General features: G+C 37.9%; 1 protein-coding gene across 12 annotated transcripts in view; it reads right to left on the bottom strand.

The window, feature by feature from the left end:
• Window positions 1-16,328, bottom strand: part of LOC139465708 (sodium-driven chloride bicarbonate exchanger-like) — a 139,368-nt gene that overhangs the window by 69,739 nt on the left and 53,301 nt on the right. Inside the window, exon 1 of one of the 12 annotated variants that reach the window (XM_071247518.1) lies at window positions 15,313-15,390. The exons of 9 other annotated variants lie outside the window; for them this stretch is intronic. The gene's annotated coding sequence lies outside the window, so the exon portion shown is untranslated. 2 more of the 12 variants (XM_071247520.1, XM_071247519.1) reach the window with 2 other exon arrangements.

A 16,328-nucleotide genomic window follows, 5' to 3' on the forward strand; every position in this document is an offset into this window, starting at 1 on the left:
GCCTTAGTCAAAGTTGTAGCCAATGAAATGCGAAAAAAGAAAAGAAATTAACATCTCAAATAATCAACAGATCAAAAGGCACAAGTTCACTAATGGCAAGTTTGTTGAAGAGTAGTACAGTTTTCATGCTCTGCTCCGGAAACATCTTCATGGACGGATGGTGTCCATTTGAATACCCCTGCAAACTACATTGCCGGTGATAACAAGGGCTATAAATCCAGCGTTAGAAATTGGCACTAGTCCTGTAGTCCTTACCAAACTGCCCAATACTAAAGGTATCCTAAGGACTAGTAGAAATTGGCCCATTTTAAGGGTTTTGCTACATGTTATCATTATAAGGACTAGTAGACAAAAACTGTTAGTTTCTAACCCTGAAATCCGTCACATATGACCACATAATCTTAATTTCCTAACTGAAAGTATATTTCTTACCATTATGTTGGGATGGCTTATCCTACTAAAATTTGTGGACAGATGAACAGACACTCAACTAAAACAACCTTTATAAGCACCATCCCACTTCACATCAGGAAATAATGAACATGAATCATGATAAAAAAAAATATTCGGAAACAAACCTTATTCTAACAGGACTAAATCCTCTCCAGGAATAATATGGCCCCAGAGAAAATGTTCCTGAGCCACGTTATTACCGGGTAAGTTAAACTGACTCTAAATGAAGTCTACCAGAACAAACGAATGGCAGAAACAAATCCATTTCAATTAAAATGGATTCTGAAATGGCCTGGTTAAAAGTTGAAACCAAAAGAAACTAATTAAAACATGTCGATCAATACCACTGTGTGTGGTTAGGAAGTAATGAACATATATCTCAATTAAACACTGTCAAAGCTACTGCCTAAAGTTATGTACTTAACATCATAATTTCTCATGGGACAGATATTCTGTAATTTCTGATTACACAGCAGCATAAATTTGTATGTTAATGAAGATAAATGTTCCTGTACAATTATTCAGGAACATCAAAGACAGGAATTCAGACAATATTTAACAGCATCATATATCTAACATATAGCCCTGTCACAATGTTCAGAGATATGAGCTAAATACCTTTCAGAGACATACAATCAATGATGACATACATCATGTAAATTCCTTATTTTATCATTCAATCAAACCAAAAATGGATTCATACCCTTATCTGACAAATTTAATAATTAAATCAAATTTATTTTCCTCATCCTAATGAATGCCTTTCAAAACCCTTACAGTGAGTTTTACATCCCTTTTAGCACAATTCCTAAAAAATAATGATAGGGACACCAGGAATGGGTTCGACACATCATACCCAGGATAGGACTAGGGCCAAAGCTTTTAGCATGAAGAGTGAAAGTTACTTGGTTACCTTACAGACTCTTAAACAATTAACAAATGTTAACATGCTAAGATTGGATGTAAGGGAACTATCATGCATTGTGTAAGTCGTTTGAAAGTCCTTAAAGTTACTGCCATGCAGACATAGTGACCAGAATAGTAACCGGCTGGGCCATATCAGTCTTGTAGTTTCCATACTCGGACATGACAGCCATCTACATTACCACCCACTCTGACTGGTCATTAGACGGTCAACACGCTAATCAAATCAATACTCCAAGCTTGGGGCTCTATACCTTTTTACTAATAACCTTACATATTGATGGAATTCTAGTGACTAGATTTGGTAAGTCGCATCTAAGAGTATCTTCTCAATGGCACCACCGGAATGGAGTCTGTGTTTGTTTTATAGATGCTGTCATCCCCCATCCTTGATCTTGATACATCAATGTGTATCATTCGGACACGTGATGACAACACCCACACCATGGCCTTGCTGCCTTTCCAGCAGGAATCTAAAGAAATAATTCCAGCATTTGTTTTTGATGACTTGCAACAGAATAATCAAATCGCACCAAGACAGGAATATCTATGCCCCGACTGGAGTATCAAAGCATGGGGCTATTTTGAAAGCTGGTCGTTAACTCAGACTTATTAATCTCTCACTTTACAACAGAGCTCCCGATAAGCTGCGTATCTGCGTGAAATACGCATCAGAAATGCAGAAATACACAGTAAAATATAATCCAAGCGTATCAAATACGCAACGAACATTACAGATACGCTACAATAATAAAACTTGTGCGTATCATCAAAATATTGTGAAGTAACCCTGCGTATTCGATTAGCAAATCAGCAACTTATTTTGAAATTATCGTCAACCTTGCCAAACTCCACGATGACAGTTACATCATGATCATTTGCCATCACACTTTCTTGTGGAAGTATTGTGGTATTTTTTAGTCCTATAAAGCTCTCGAACCCACACGACACCAGTTTGCAGGGACTAGATGAATAGTGTTTTTAAATATTTGACTTAAATACCCACATGTGTAAAAACTAGTGGGTAACAGAAATTTGAATACGCAGGTAGAATTACTGATACCCAATGATTTTAAAATGCATGGGTAAATTACCCACAACACCAAAAGCTTATCTGGAGCTCTCCTTTACAATAATGTATCTGGCGGCTAAAAATGAACATTTGATCAGCATTGTAAGAAAAACATGATAATAAAACAAGATCATGCAGAATCTCAGTCAACTGAACTTTACTTTCTGCCATCATTAAAAAAACTGGTACCAGTCCCATAGTCTAACAAAATAATAATTGTTTAGGTTACGATGTCATTACCATAATTAAACTTGGAACACATGGGTACAATGTGTGAAGTCTAGATCTAGTGTCCCTCACTGTGATGTCGCTTGAATCCAGCTAAAAGCAGTGTAAAACCAGTGGGCACATAAGAAACCTACGGTCGTGGGTTGAAATCCTGGTTTGAAGCAATTATGTTTCAAGTTTTGTCAGCACCATACCCATGGTCGTGGGTTTAACCAAAGTGGGTTGATCCATCATGTCAGGCTTTCTTCCTAAATCAAGCTGACTAGCCGTGATATAACTGATAATACTCACTCGCTCAAAGCACAAATCCCTTCTTCATTTTTTAAAACAAAACTAATTACCTGCGTTGTTTGTCAATGTAGTGACAAGAGGCCCTACTGAATGCATCTCAACACTGTCCTCGAGACACAAAATGAGTAATATTGGAGATAGAGTAAGAAAGTTGGAGAGGTCCTCGAGTCCTTAAAAACTTTTCACCTTAATATCTTATGTAAAGATTAACCTCCAATACCTTGGTGATAGAAATGTTACATGCCTAAATCTAGGTTTTTAACATGAACAAATGCACACTGGATTTCCTTTTTCCCATGCATCTGATGAAGTAGAAGAGAGAATTGCATGGTTGGGTGTAATAACATAACTCACAAGCAATATTAGCTAAGAAGAAGAAAGGCTGACTGGAAATGTTGTTGGGATTCCCTCAAGGTAAATCCAATCTTGGCATCAATGTAAAATCCTTGCAAAACAAACCTCTTTGTGACAGATGATTCAAGGAACTGATTCACACCTTAAAAACCTTATTTTCTTCATTGACACTGCATCTCTGACAAATATCCATTTATCGAGTGATCATCGAATAAATTTCAACAATGATAATAAGACAGGCATTTCAATGCCCTCAAGGTTTGCTGGAGTATTGGGTCCCTAGGATGTGCTTGCTGTACTTCATGAGGGCAGATCCGCTAATCTTGACTTAAAAAATTGTGTTTCGAATGAGTGATGGCTCAACTGTCTGGCAAGATTATGATGTGTCCAAGTGAACACTGCAAGTTTGTTGGACTTCTTTCTCACACATTATTGTTGTACCTTTTCCCCCTTCAAAATCCATAATGCCATAATTACTGCATTTCATTGATTCATAGCTCACTCTCACGGAAAATTGATCTATACTGCTCTAAAGATGTTAAGGAACATCAGATTCTTTCATATTACCATAGTTCATCTGTTACGGCTTGACAGATTAACTATAGTAATATTAACTGTCCCTAACAGGTTTTGAGTTGTATATGATGCCACCAACTCATGAGAATAATGAGTGAGTGAGTGAGTGAGTTGGGTGTAAGGCCGCTTTGAACATTATTCCAGTTATATCATGGCGTGTCAGCTTAATGTGGGAGGAAAGCCCGAAGTGATGCAGGTCTTAGACGTTTACCACTTCGGTGAAACCCACGAGCACGGGTATGGTGCTGACAAACCTAGAAACATTATTGGGGCGAACCAGGATTCGAACCCACAATCATAGGTTTCTGGCGTGCCCAAGGGACGCAACTCTGCACAGCGAATCGCGGCGCCTTAGACGACTGGGCCATGCATGCCCCCCATGAGAATAATGAATGTCACCAACGTTCAAAGTACGAAGTCAAGGGGCCTTGTCCCCTGATGTATAAGGTTACTGATTGAGGAGTTGCCTAGATTGAAAGCTATAGTGGCTACAGTGTTAGATATAGGCACAAGTCCTGCAGTCTTTGCCAAACTGCTCAATAGTTAAGATATCATAAGGATGAGTAGATATTTGCCATTTTTAAGGGCTTTGCTATATGTTGTCATTATAAGGACTAGTGGACTAAAAAGGTTTGTTTCTACCGCTAGGCGACCAATAACAACCCACCTTAATTTAAAAAAGTGTAAATCAAATAATTCAATACGTATCATGTGCTTGTAAAAATAATTAGGAATCATTATTTAATATGACAATTCCACAAAGCCCTTTACGACTAGATCTAAAATGCGAAAAAGAAACAACTCAAGCCCACTCAAGCACTTGCCCACTCATCAAAAGCAATCTGCCTCATGTGAGTTGAACTTTTCTATTATGAACAGTGTGCTATAAGTTATTATTTCGTCAAATACTGAAGAAAACATGGCATTTTCCTTTAATTAGTTTATTTTCCTTCTCCAGCAGTTTAAGGGTTAATCTGACTACAGTCTACAGCCATGTAACACACATTGTGCAAGTGGCTATACCTGTACAAACAGATGTGTTAGCAATGCAATGTAGACATTACTCAAACATGTGGTTTTCCAAGCTCTTTACATACAGATGAACATTTGTCAGGAATATCTCAACATGGAGTGAGGATGTGTTGCCAAGAGAACAGCATTGTTTGTAGATGGATAAGCACATAAATAGATGCTATTTTCCTGACAGTAACTGTTAATCTTCATGACAGATTTTGGTTACATAGTTGAAACGGGAGCAGAAGTGATAATGCTGATCATCCATAAACAATGCTCCTTCTGGAATAGCTGGGCAAGCAGAGTAGAATTCCTATCACGTCTGACTATGTTAGGATGAGAGCTGAATGTCAAGGACACTAAAGACTGCTCATAAAATGTGTGACAACTACAGTACCAAGTATATAAGCTCCAGACTAATCACAGAGCATTGTGGACCGTTTGGTAGCAATTTCCATCAATTCAAAACCTATCAAATGCAGATATTGTTCAACTCATGCAGGGATTATCAAAAGGGTAGAAAGATCAAATGTAACAACTTTCCGTCTGATATCTGCAGATTCCTAATGCTGACTCGGCAGTTGAAACATGACAAAGACAACTGCTTCAAAGTTGAGAACAATAATTGTTCATGACATCACAAATAGCTAACAAGGTGAAATAAGTGATTTATCTTCTTTGTTGGGTTGACAGAAGAATATGTTTTTGAGTTGTATCATAATACTTTACTGAACAAACATATTTAAAATTACATATCTGTGTTATCAAATCAATTAAACTTTTAAAAAGCCTACAATAATGAGGAAACTTTCTTGTTAATATACTGAACAAAACAAGTTAGGGAACATGAATATTTTGGGGGATATTTTTATGAAACTGTGTGCTATTTTCACTACCCAAAAGCATCCCCAAAAATATTCATGATCACTAACTCTTTTTGTATATTATATGCAAATGTGACTAGCTGAGGTGAAATGGGGTTTAATGTTGCATCCAAGATTATTGCACTAATATAGCAATGTGCATGTACATGTATGTGTGTGTGTGGCTGCTTGTACTGATGCCGATTTTGATGGTGCTTGCACACTGAGATACCATGCCGCAGTTTAACATGAATACCCGAATAAGACACAGTACACTCACTCTTAGCCGACCAGTCCTTGTTTTAGCCCCTTAATGCCGAGCGCCAGACAGGGTACCATCTTTTAATGTCTTTTGGTATGATGCGGCCGAGGATCGAATCATGGACATTCTGCTCTTCAGGCGGACGCTATCACTAGACAAATGTCCAAATGTGACTGAGTACATTACAACAAATGACAGATAGCACATAAATGTACTTCTGCCATTATTGACCATATCTATCTCCGTATGTTAACCCAATTACTAATCAGTATCGCTGTGTACAGCTGATTCATTCTGATACGCCCGTTCTAAACATCACCACAATGAAACATAATGAGATGTCATCCTAAGTAAGGATAAGAATTTATGGATGAACAACTTCTTTATTACATCCATAAATTCTTATCCTTACTTAGTACTCCAACTTCTAAATGCCTATCAGAGAAGATATCATCCTTCCTGACTTGTAATCTATCCATAGGACAGGTTTGCATGATTGATCATATTCATAAACATTTGATAAAGAAAACTTCATACAGCTTTGATAAAATGTTGATTATGAACAAATAGACTGATGTTGACAAACCCGTGTTTACGATACCTACTTGACAAGTGATCATGCTGACTTAACAGAAGCCTGTGTTGATACAGTTATCGTAGTCATCTTCCAATAAATTTATCAGTTCGTGCACACTTGAAGTGATCACCTGTACAAATCATACCTTTCCCGACACATATGTTCTTTCTAATGATGCTCTGGCTTCAGCTGCTGTCAAACTTGTGAGCTGAGGTGTTAATAAGGAAGTGAAAAAAAAAAGTGAATCATGATTCATATCTTTTTTCGGCACAGTGACGTATTAAGCGACTTCATTGGGTTTTATGCCACTTTGAACAATATTTCAGTACAAAGGATGGCATGTCTATGGTGATGACAAACTGAGCAAAATAATCAGGGTAAGTCTTTTGATTCAAAAGAACCATCACAGGTATAGTGATAGCAAACCCAGAAACATAATCTGGGCAAATCTTTGGATTTGGAACAATAAGTGGCTCCTGGATCAGCTAAGGGACTAACTCTTAGACTATTAGGCCACCCTGCCACAAAGGGATATAGACATAGATCTCCCTATTGGCACTATGAGGAGAATTCAACCAGGTTGACAATGTCACACAGGAATGCCCTAACTGCAAAGCTGCCTCACCATGATATTGTGATAGAGTCTAAAGCTTGTTGTATGGCAAATTTTAGCCACAGGAATATAGCAAACACCTAAACTTTGTATATACTGTGTTTGAAGTTTAGGTGGGATCTCAAAAATCTTTAACTTTTAACATTAGGGAGATGTATACAGTTAAAATCTTTGGATATCCAGGGAGGCCAAAACTCCTCAACTTTAATATTAGGGCTACCTGAACAGTTAAAGTCTTTAGAATAAAACTATTGTGTAATTCATGCTGAGTGGGTACACTTCCTTCAGACCAATCCCACTATCTCTGTATATGGCAGACAGAATCCATGCTAAGATGAGGAAAAACTACTTTCCAGTTTCTACAGAAATACTCCCTTGTATGAAATGTACTACTGAGGTTTCATATCCATTGTAAAATCAATGATTTCCATTTCCATTTTGATATCACTGCAAGGTAACCGCATTTCCAGATAAGTTAACCAGGTTTCTACTTGGTGAACACGGATCATGTAAGAGCCTGTAGACAAAACCTCCACGCCATACATGATTACACCTCAAAAGAATCTTTCAGACCGTGATGAAATGCGTTAACAGTTCCAGCAAGAACACAATAAATCTAATCTTTGGCAATGGAGGGACACTCCAAGTCCTAAGCGAGGAATGTATATAATTGAAAACAAAAACACAATTCATCTTGCTATACTGGAGACTTGGCATAACGTCTTGCAATAAATTACATTCATTTATCGATACATCAACAGATTTAATACAATGTAAATATACATTTAACAAAGGAATGCTTGTATAAAAGGAAGTCCCAGAAATTTGTTTTGCTGTGTGGTGGATGGTTTCTCAACGGTTGACGGGATTAAAGCTGCTTTCAACAATATTTCAGTTATGTCACAACATACTGTGCTTAATATGGTAGAAAACTCTATGGAACCAAGCCGTACATGTTAACCACTGAAATCATCAAGCAAAGGAATGGTGCTGGCAGATCAAGGGAAATCTTGGATTCAAACTACAACCTATCAATCCTAGAAACTGAAGGGACAACTCTTCACAGCAAATTGTCATGCCCTACACCACATAACTACCACGCTTAGTATTCTGGTGTGGGGGAATAAAGGTATGTTTTTGTCAGTCTCAATGTTAAAAGACCCTACACAATGCACAGACATGACAGGACACTTATAAGGCCCAAATTATGATAACTTCTTGATGTCAAAGATGTCAAAGTGGAAACTTCTCGTTTTTGGCAAAGCTATGTAATATCATTATTTAAGAGGATGCTGTGCAAAATTAATACTCTTCCTGAGTCAGAAGCACAGTTTACTGTCACAAACAAAACTTGTATATGTTGTCCAAACCCTTACAAGACGGCAACCGATCCTAATAAACAGTTAAGTTAACGTGGCCATTAAGCAATAATAACACTTTCCAACAGTCTGTGAGTGAATGCTTCCATACATCATGGCAATGTCCTACTGGTCTTCTTGTGCATGAGCAATATCACTATCAACATTTAAGCATAAGGGGTTATGTTGCTAATGCCACTTATATGTTCATAATATTACTACTTACCATGCAATAAATGTTATATCAGCCCCGCTCTATATTAGCAGGGTCTGAGAACTGCAGAACAAGTTGGGTTAATACAGTGCAACAGCGGGCTCCAGAAAATCTGATGCTGCACAGTACTTTAGGCTACAATACACATATATCCTCTTTGGGTTTCTTGCACCAAAATGAAGTTTGGATTATTAATCAAGAATATTTATTACATATTATTTGGTTTACTGATGCCACAAAACACCAAATCTCACCAATTTTGAATAAAATTGAAAATGTTTCAATAACAAATAACCCTCCAAAGAAGATCAACTCTTTGATCAATCATTCAAAGAAATGAATCCAAGTAATGTCTTTATTATCATATTTTTTACATGTCATCTTTAGATACTTTTTAAGCGATCCATCTGAAGATTATTTGCAGTTTTAGTTTGACTGATATGTCAATCACTGTCATTTTGAAAAATAGTCTGAATATCAAGTATTACAAAAACGTCCAGAAAATCATGTTTCATGTCAATGAGAACTGATAAAATTGATAGTGATCTATTGAATATAACATATTGAATATAATATGTTGATATAAGGAAAAACAAACTATGCTCAGTAAAGCTAATTGATGATCTCCACAAGTCACATGAGTAAATGTGGGGACAAACACAACAAGAAGTTGCTATCCATAAAAAGTGTCATGTATTCATGTTCTTCTAACTTGTAAATGCCTACCAAAGACTTCAGTCACATGAGTAGCTCTTCACATGTATTAGCCAGTGTCTAGTTACACCCAAATGAAATTACACAGTAAATAATACCTCCTTTATCTCGGGGCTATGAACAAATAATGTCATCCCTCACATAAAATACAATCCTTCCTTGTTGACTAAGTGGTTGAATAAGTAACATCAAAAGCTCTGCTTTTGTTTTGAATCATGTGTCACCTTGCAAAATTTCTATCACAACTTGGATTTCATCCTCAATCATTGACAACAATTTGATTGCTTCAACTGATCAAACTAACTTATGATGAAGAAAATTAAATAGTGTGTATTTTCCAGATATTACATACTTAGTAATGATTCCATTTTTCAAATCGGTATTCCCTAAATATCTGATTGGTTGAATATTAATGATGAGTTTATAATTACGGATAGATTTGATGAACAATTAGAATGAATGTTTGAACCAAAAATTATTTGAAACTTCAACTATTGTTACAATCCTAACACACTGGCCGAAGGATACATAGACATTATCTACTTTGCTTGAGAAAGATGGCATCATTTCCTGTAGTTGAGTAACCTCTTAAATTCAGGAAGTGCTTTAATTTGTATGACATCATGAGAAGTAGAGAAGCATTGTACACTGACTGAGTATGGTTTTACGCCGCTTTTAGCAATATTCCAGCAATATCACGGCGGGGGACACCAGAAATGGGCTTCACACATTGTACCCATGTCGGGAATCGAACCCGGGTCTTCAGCGTGACGAGCCAACGCTTTAACCACTAGGCTACCCGACCGCCCCTGAAGCATTGTACAGAACTCACCTCTGTTTGAAGGGCAGTTAAAGTAGCCCCTTATTCTAAAGACATTCCTTGAAGCATTGTGCACAGATAACATGTGCTTGATATTTGTGACATCCTTAACACAAGATTAATAGCACACGATCTCTCTGTAGCAGGATAACAGGGCTTGGGTCATTCAAGGTGGCAGAGTCGCAGGTTTAATATATAATTCTTATCAGTGATAAATTGACTTGATTGAACTCCAAATAAATCTGGTAGCAATTTATATTGGGGCTGATTGAAAATTGAAATACCTGCAATGGCCACTTGTTAGAGACCAGTTAATTTTTTTTTAAAAATGCCTAGTACTTTTCTCCAAAATTCGTTTAGTAAATGATAGATAAACCACAAGGCCGACATGCATTGTAGGTAAGGTGAAATGGGGTTTAAAGTCGCGTTAAAGATTATAGCACTTATCTAGCGACGTGCATGCATGTATACGTGTGCTGGTGGCTGCTTGTACTAGTCCGGACTGATGCCGATTTATAGTGCTAGCCCACTGAGATACCATGCCGCAGTTTAACATGAACACCCCACTCAGACACAGTATACTGACTCCGAGGCGACCAGTCATTGTTTTAGCCCCTTTTCAACAAGTACCATCTTTTAACGTCTTTTAACGTCTTTTGGTATTACACGGCCGGGAATCGAACACCGAACCTTCCGCTCTCTGGGCGGACACTCTAACACTAGACCACGGAGGCGGTCATATGCATTGTAGACTAGTGAGCACAATTAGATTGGATCAAAGTGTCTACCTCTGATCAATAGATCAATCAAGTTTCTTGATTACCTATCAATAGCCCCACCATGATTTGAGGTTAGAACAGGTTCCCAGCAACCTATGCTGGTCAGACTCAACTTTAGGGATTGGATGATCAGGTGCTTGACTGCATGTCATCATTCCAAACAGAATGGAGCGTTGATCAAAATATCAATCAATTGTTTGTCTGGTCTAGTCGATCATTTACAGGCAACCATCATATGGCTTTAACACAGCAGAGGCAGCAGTAAACCAACATACAAATACATGAAATAAGAGTGTTGATGCATATGTAAACAAGACAACATGAATATTTGTTAAACTCAGGCCAACTTTCCTTCAACATGTTCAAGTATTTGCTTTGCAAAATAGGCTACTAATGGAAAAGTATGAATTTGATAACATATAACAACACAACTAAAATCGATTGGGCATCTTGATTGGTTGGTTTGTTGTTTAATACCACACTCAGCAATATTCCAGCTATATGACGTCTGTAAATAATCAAGTCTGCACCAGACAATCCAGTGATTGATGTCATGAGCATCGATCCACACAATTGGGATCTATGACATGCATCGACCAAGTCAGCAAGCCTGACCACCCGATCCCGTTAGTCACCTTTTACGGCAAGCATGGGTTGGTGAAGATCTTGGTATACTGTTTGCAACTTTCCATGGTATATCATGACAGCGTCAGTCACTTGAGTTATACTGAAATTCCCAATCAATGTCAGCCTTAGTTTACATGACACTGCACCTCAGCTAAAATACCACACAAGTCAACATGAGGCAGAACTTTGGTACAGCTATGGACAACGTAAGTAGGGATCAACTCATACACAGGTCTACACTATCCTGGCTGAATGCCAAAACGTAGGCCACAATAAATGAGTGAGTGAGTGAGTATGGTTTTACGCCGCTTTTAGCAATATTCCAGCAATGTCACGGCGGGGGACACCAGAAATGGGCTTCACACATTGTACCCATGTCGGGAATCGAACCCGGGTCTTCGGCGTGACGAGCGAACGCTTTAACCACTAGGCTACCCGACCGCCCCCCACAATAAATGAAATATTAGATTTTCATCCATAGTTCTAAAAGGCCGGAGGACTACAAATATGGCATATTTCATCAAGTAAAGAAAGAATACAAAGTGATCACACACACCAATTACCATGGATGATCCTGTGTTCACGATCATGAAAACTGGATGTTGCCATATAATAGTCAAACGACAACAAAAATGACTTTAACTAGTCAAAGTAGGGCATAATTCCAGATATACAATGCACATTTGTTTACAACCGGACAAAGTAATTACATGATTATTTTGCATACTTAAGTACGGATTTGCTGACATGGTATTTCCAGTGTCATGTGTTCACGGTAATGTCTTGGTGTTCTACCCTGTGTACAGACCGATCCCCTTGAAGCCCCCCTAATTCTAAGTAGGACAAAAAACTTGCCTTAAACCCGGCGATATACTGTATTGATTTTCCTCATTTCGCGGTACTTGGATACAACAGAACAGTGTGAGGTGGCACATTTTGATAGTGAGATGCCAGGTATGAAATTCAAATAATTAATTTATTACTGCCTTAATGGTAACATCAAGGAAAGAAGCCACCTAACAATACATATTGCTACTTGAAAATCAGGTAGTTAATTTCAGTTTGCAACTCCTTCACAGCCTGAATGTCAAGAGGTCCTATTCTTAAAAATAAAAATCAATATTCTGTGAACTTGGGGAGTACTTCAAGACTGGAAAAAATATTTTGTTACCATAGAAATGAAATTCTTCCTTTAAACATCGGTTGCAAAATAGTGAATTTCTAGCCCTGATGTACATATTAAGATAGATTAGGGCTTCATATATGATTGTTTTCTAGGATATATGCCGATTGTCAGATGACCCAAAGATTTTATTCAAATTTGGTACTGACATAGAACAGAATCCTATCATTATTTGCTCAATAATGGAAAGTGTCCTTATGGCAGTTGTATCTAGCAAATTCCCTGAAGACTGTTTGTGTGAGTGTGAGTGATCATAGATTACAGCTTCATGTTTCAGAAAGCAGGGAGAGCTGCAGGTCATAGGGAAAAGAGTTTGGTATAACATCGGTTTGACCAGAGTTACAGTCATATCACATCGTCAGCTTGATGTGGGAGGAAAGCTTGGAGTGATATCAAACATGTACCACACATCAGGGCTGAAGGATGTCCATGATACTGACAGATCACATTCAGGGTTGAATCTAGGATTCTAACATGTCTTACTTCGGACTATCAGATCAGAGGCATGCAACTCTGCACAGCAAACAGGCCACTCGTTTAACGGGATAGCCTAACCTTTTTTGCATGCAATATGTGGCAGTAGCTGAAATATTCTTTGAACAATGCCAATTATCAAAAGCAAAAGAGTGAGTGAGTGAGTGAGTTAAAATTTTAAGTCACATCGGCAATATTTTAGCCATATCGTGACTATCAATAGTTAAATATAATACATGTATTGAAACTTATATAAAACACCTGCCAACGAGGGACAGTAAAATAACTAGACTTATCACAGAAATAAATTTAAAACTAGTATGTAATCATAAAATCAATAGTACTATACATAACATTACATTATAAAAACAGGCTATAGATCGCCAGCAACTGAAGGTAGACCACCATACTGGGGACCATGGGGACTTACAGTACCTTTGCTACCTGCATGGACCCCAGCAGGATTTACATCATCCTTTCAACAACTGGCAACTGTTTGCAAAGTTAGCCACAAGTAAAAATACAAATATTCTACGTTTAAAAGAGTAGTAGGCAGAAATATTCTTTGAATGACATGGACTTACGATACAAAAGCAAAAGAGTTAACATTACCTTGTCTAGACACTGCTCAAGAAAATTGTCTACTAGCCCCAACAGATATGACAAACAGGTTGCAATCTTGTAAAACAAGAATTATCACATACGAATGGATGATCATAACATTATGCAAATTCATTTAGGTTATTAACTTAGATTGACCCCTGATAAAAGACAGATAAATATGTGTCACTGCAGAATAAGGGTTAATGTTGTTATGTAAACCCCAAAGATATTAGCAAGAGCAAAGGGTTCAAGTACCTGTTACTGGAAAATACCTATGTAGGATGGTCCTGATCTTGGCAAGGTTTTAGCAGTAGAAGGGTTAATGCCCCCTGGTAGCCGAATCCAACTGGTCACACACACACAACACACACCTTATCAGGTTAGAGTTTGCCATGCTGACGACACACTGTATTTACACACGAGGGAGAAACAGAACTGACTGTGAGAATCTTCATTAAGGGCTTTGCTAAGTCCATGTTCTCTAAGCAGACGTGAGTGTTGTAGTGACTTTGCTGTCAAGGTCACTTGAAGGTAACATGGTGTTGAGGCAGAGATTCACTTAACCTGGTAGAGTTGCCAGTAATTGATTCACCGTTGTGTTTCTCTCATTCGGAAAAAGAAGACTGACGTAATTAGATAATGGAGGGTACTCCACTGTCCGAAACATCTTTGTTATTATTTGTGGTATTTGCATCATTCAAAGTCTCAATTTCATCACAAATATACTTTTGATCTCCAAATGCAACAGGTACTATTTACATTTGCACCTTAATAAAGCAGTTACAATCCCATGAATGTGATGTGTGTAACAGCTCGTGCTTGTTTTTCTTGTTAGTATAGGCATATAGTCATGCAACACATACAACCCTAAAATCAATCAGAATCCTGAATGTAAAATCATGGGCAAGTCCAGGACTAATCAAATAACAATAAATCATATCAATGTGTATGGCATGTTTAGAAAAAAGTGGTTATTATTGGATAAAATATTGAATACAAAAGATGTACCATACACACAATTGCTACACAATATCCTAGCTGTGCAACATGAATTCTCGAACAGGCAAAAAATACATAATCCGAAGTTTTCACCCTTAATACTGCACAAAATATCATACCTTCATATCACGATGATCCAAACATGCCAGCCAACTCTACAGTTAAAGAATTCACAACCAGTTCTCACAAGTTCTGGTCAATTTCTATGATAGACTGACACAATTCCTGCAACAAATTCTATCATTGAATGTAGGACAATGCTTAAGATGATGTCAGAACAGCGTAGGACAGAAACATCACATTCAAACACATACTTGAGTATCAGACATTTGCCACACTCCACCAGCCCCATAGTAATGAAGTAAGTATCCCACTAGCATCTTCAAGGGAAATACGCGAGTCAAGTTTGCCTGTGGGCTCAACTCAATAAACTGCCCGTCTATCAAGCCAATATTGATTGCCAAGGATTTCATAAATCATGGAATGCTGGTTATTCTACAGTACTGGAACTGGAAGTAATAGTTTGGGAAGAACAATCTGGGGTGACCACAGCATTAGTACACGTGTAGAGGACAGAAAGGCCTCAGAATATAGATCTTCTTTCGGTAGAAATAGCTGACATTTAATCACAACCCTGAGACTGTCGGAGCCAGAAACCACAGACAGGATAAGGGTGGAGTAAGAAGTTTATATATCCCCACTGATGTAACAACCTGCCCCCATCACTGTTAATCTCGTAAGATCTAGGCGAACATCATAACCCTGAAAAACACAGGTGTTTCCGTGGAGGACAGTGTGTCAAGGCTGGGGAGAAATGGTAAAGATTATGTGACATGTGTAAAAGGTGGCAGGGCACAGAAGTTAGATAAGTAGATCAGTGTGCCAGCCATGTAAGATACAGTTTACATCAACATCGGGCAAGGTTCAGACAGACCAATGATCACAACTGTAGGAATCTGTGCTACCCAGACATGTTTGAATCACTGACACTGTCGGCACAAACTGACATGACTCTGTGGTAGTCTCTCTTACGGAAATTTACGTCTCTCCTACATTATTTTTTTTATATAACAGCCACATTTATTTCACTTTCATCCCTTTCTTAGTTCTTGCAGTCTATTCTATTCCACTTTTCAGTTCTGAAGGTTCCTAAAGAATCAAGGATTCTTGTACAGAATTATGATTATTTAATGTAACTTTGAGGACCATGTTTGTTTACATGATCTTCAGTGAACAAAACAAGCCAAGAAAAGGTAGAGTGAGTGAGTGAGTGAGTGAGTGAGTGAGTGAGTGAGTGGGTACAGTGAGTGAGTGAGTGAGTGAGTGAGTG

The sequence above is a fragment of the Haliotis cracherodii genome, unplaced genomic scaffold, assembly GCF_022045235.1.
Source record: "Haliotis cracherodii isolate W230 unplaced genomic scaffold, xgHalCrac1.p SCAF_18, whole genome shotgun sequence".
NCBI lineage: Eukaryota > Metazoa > Mollusca > Gastropoda > Lepetellida > Haliotidae > Haliotis > Haliotis cracherodii.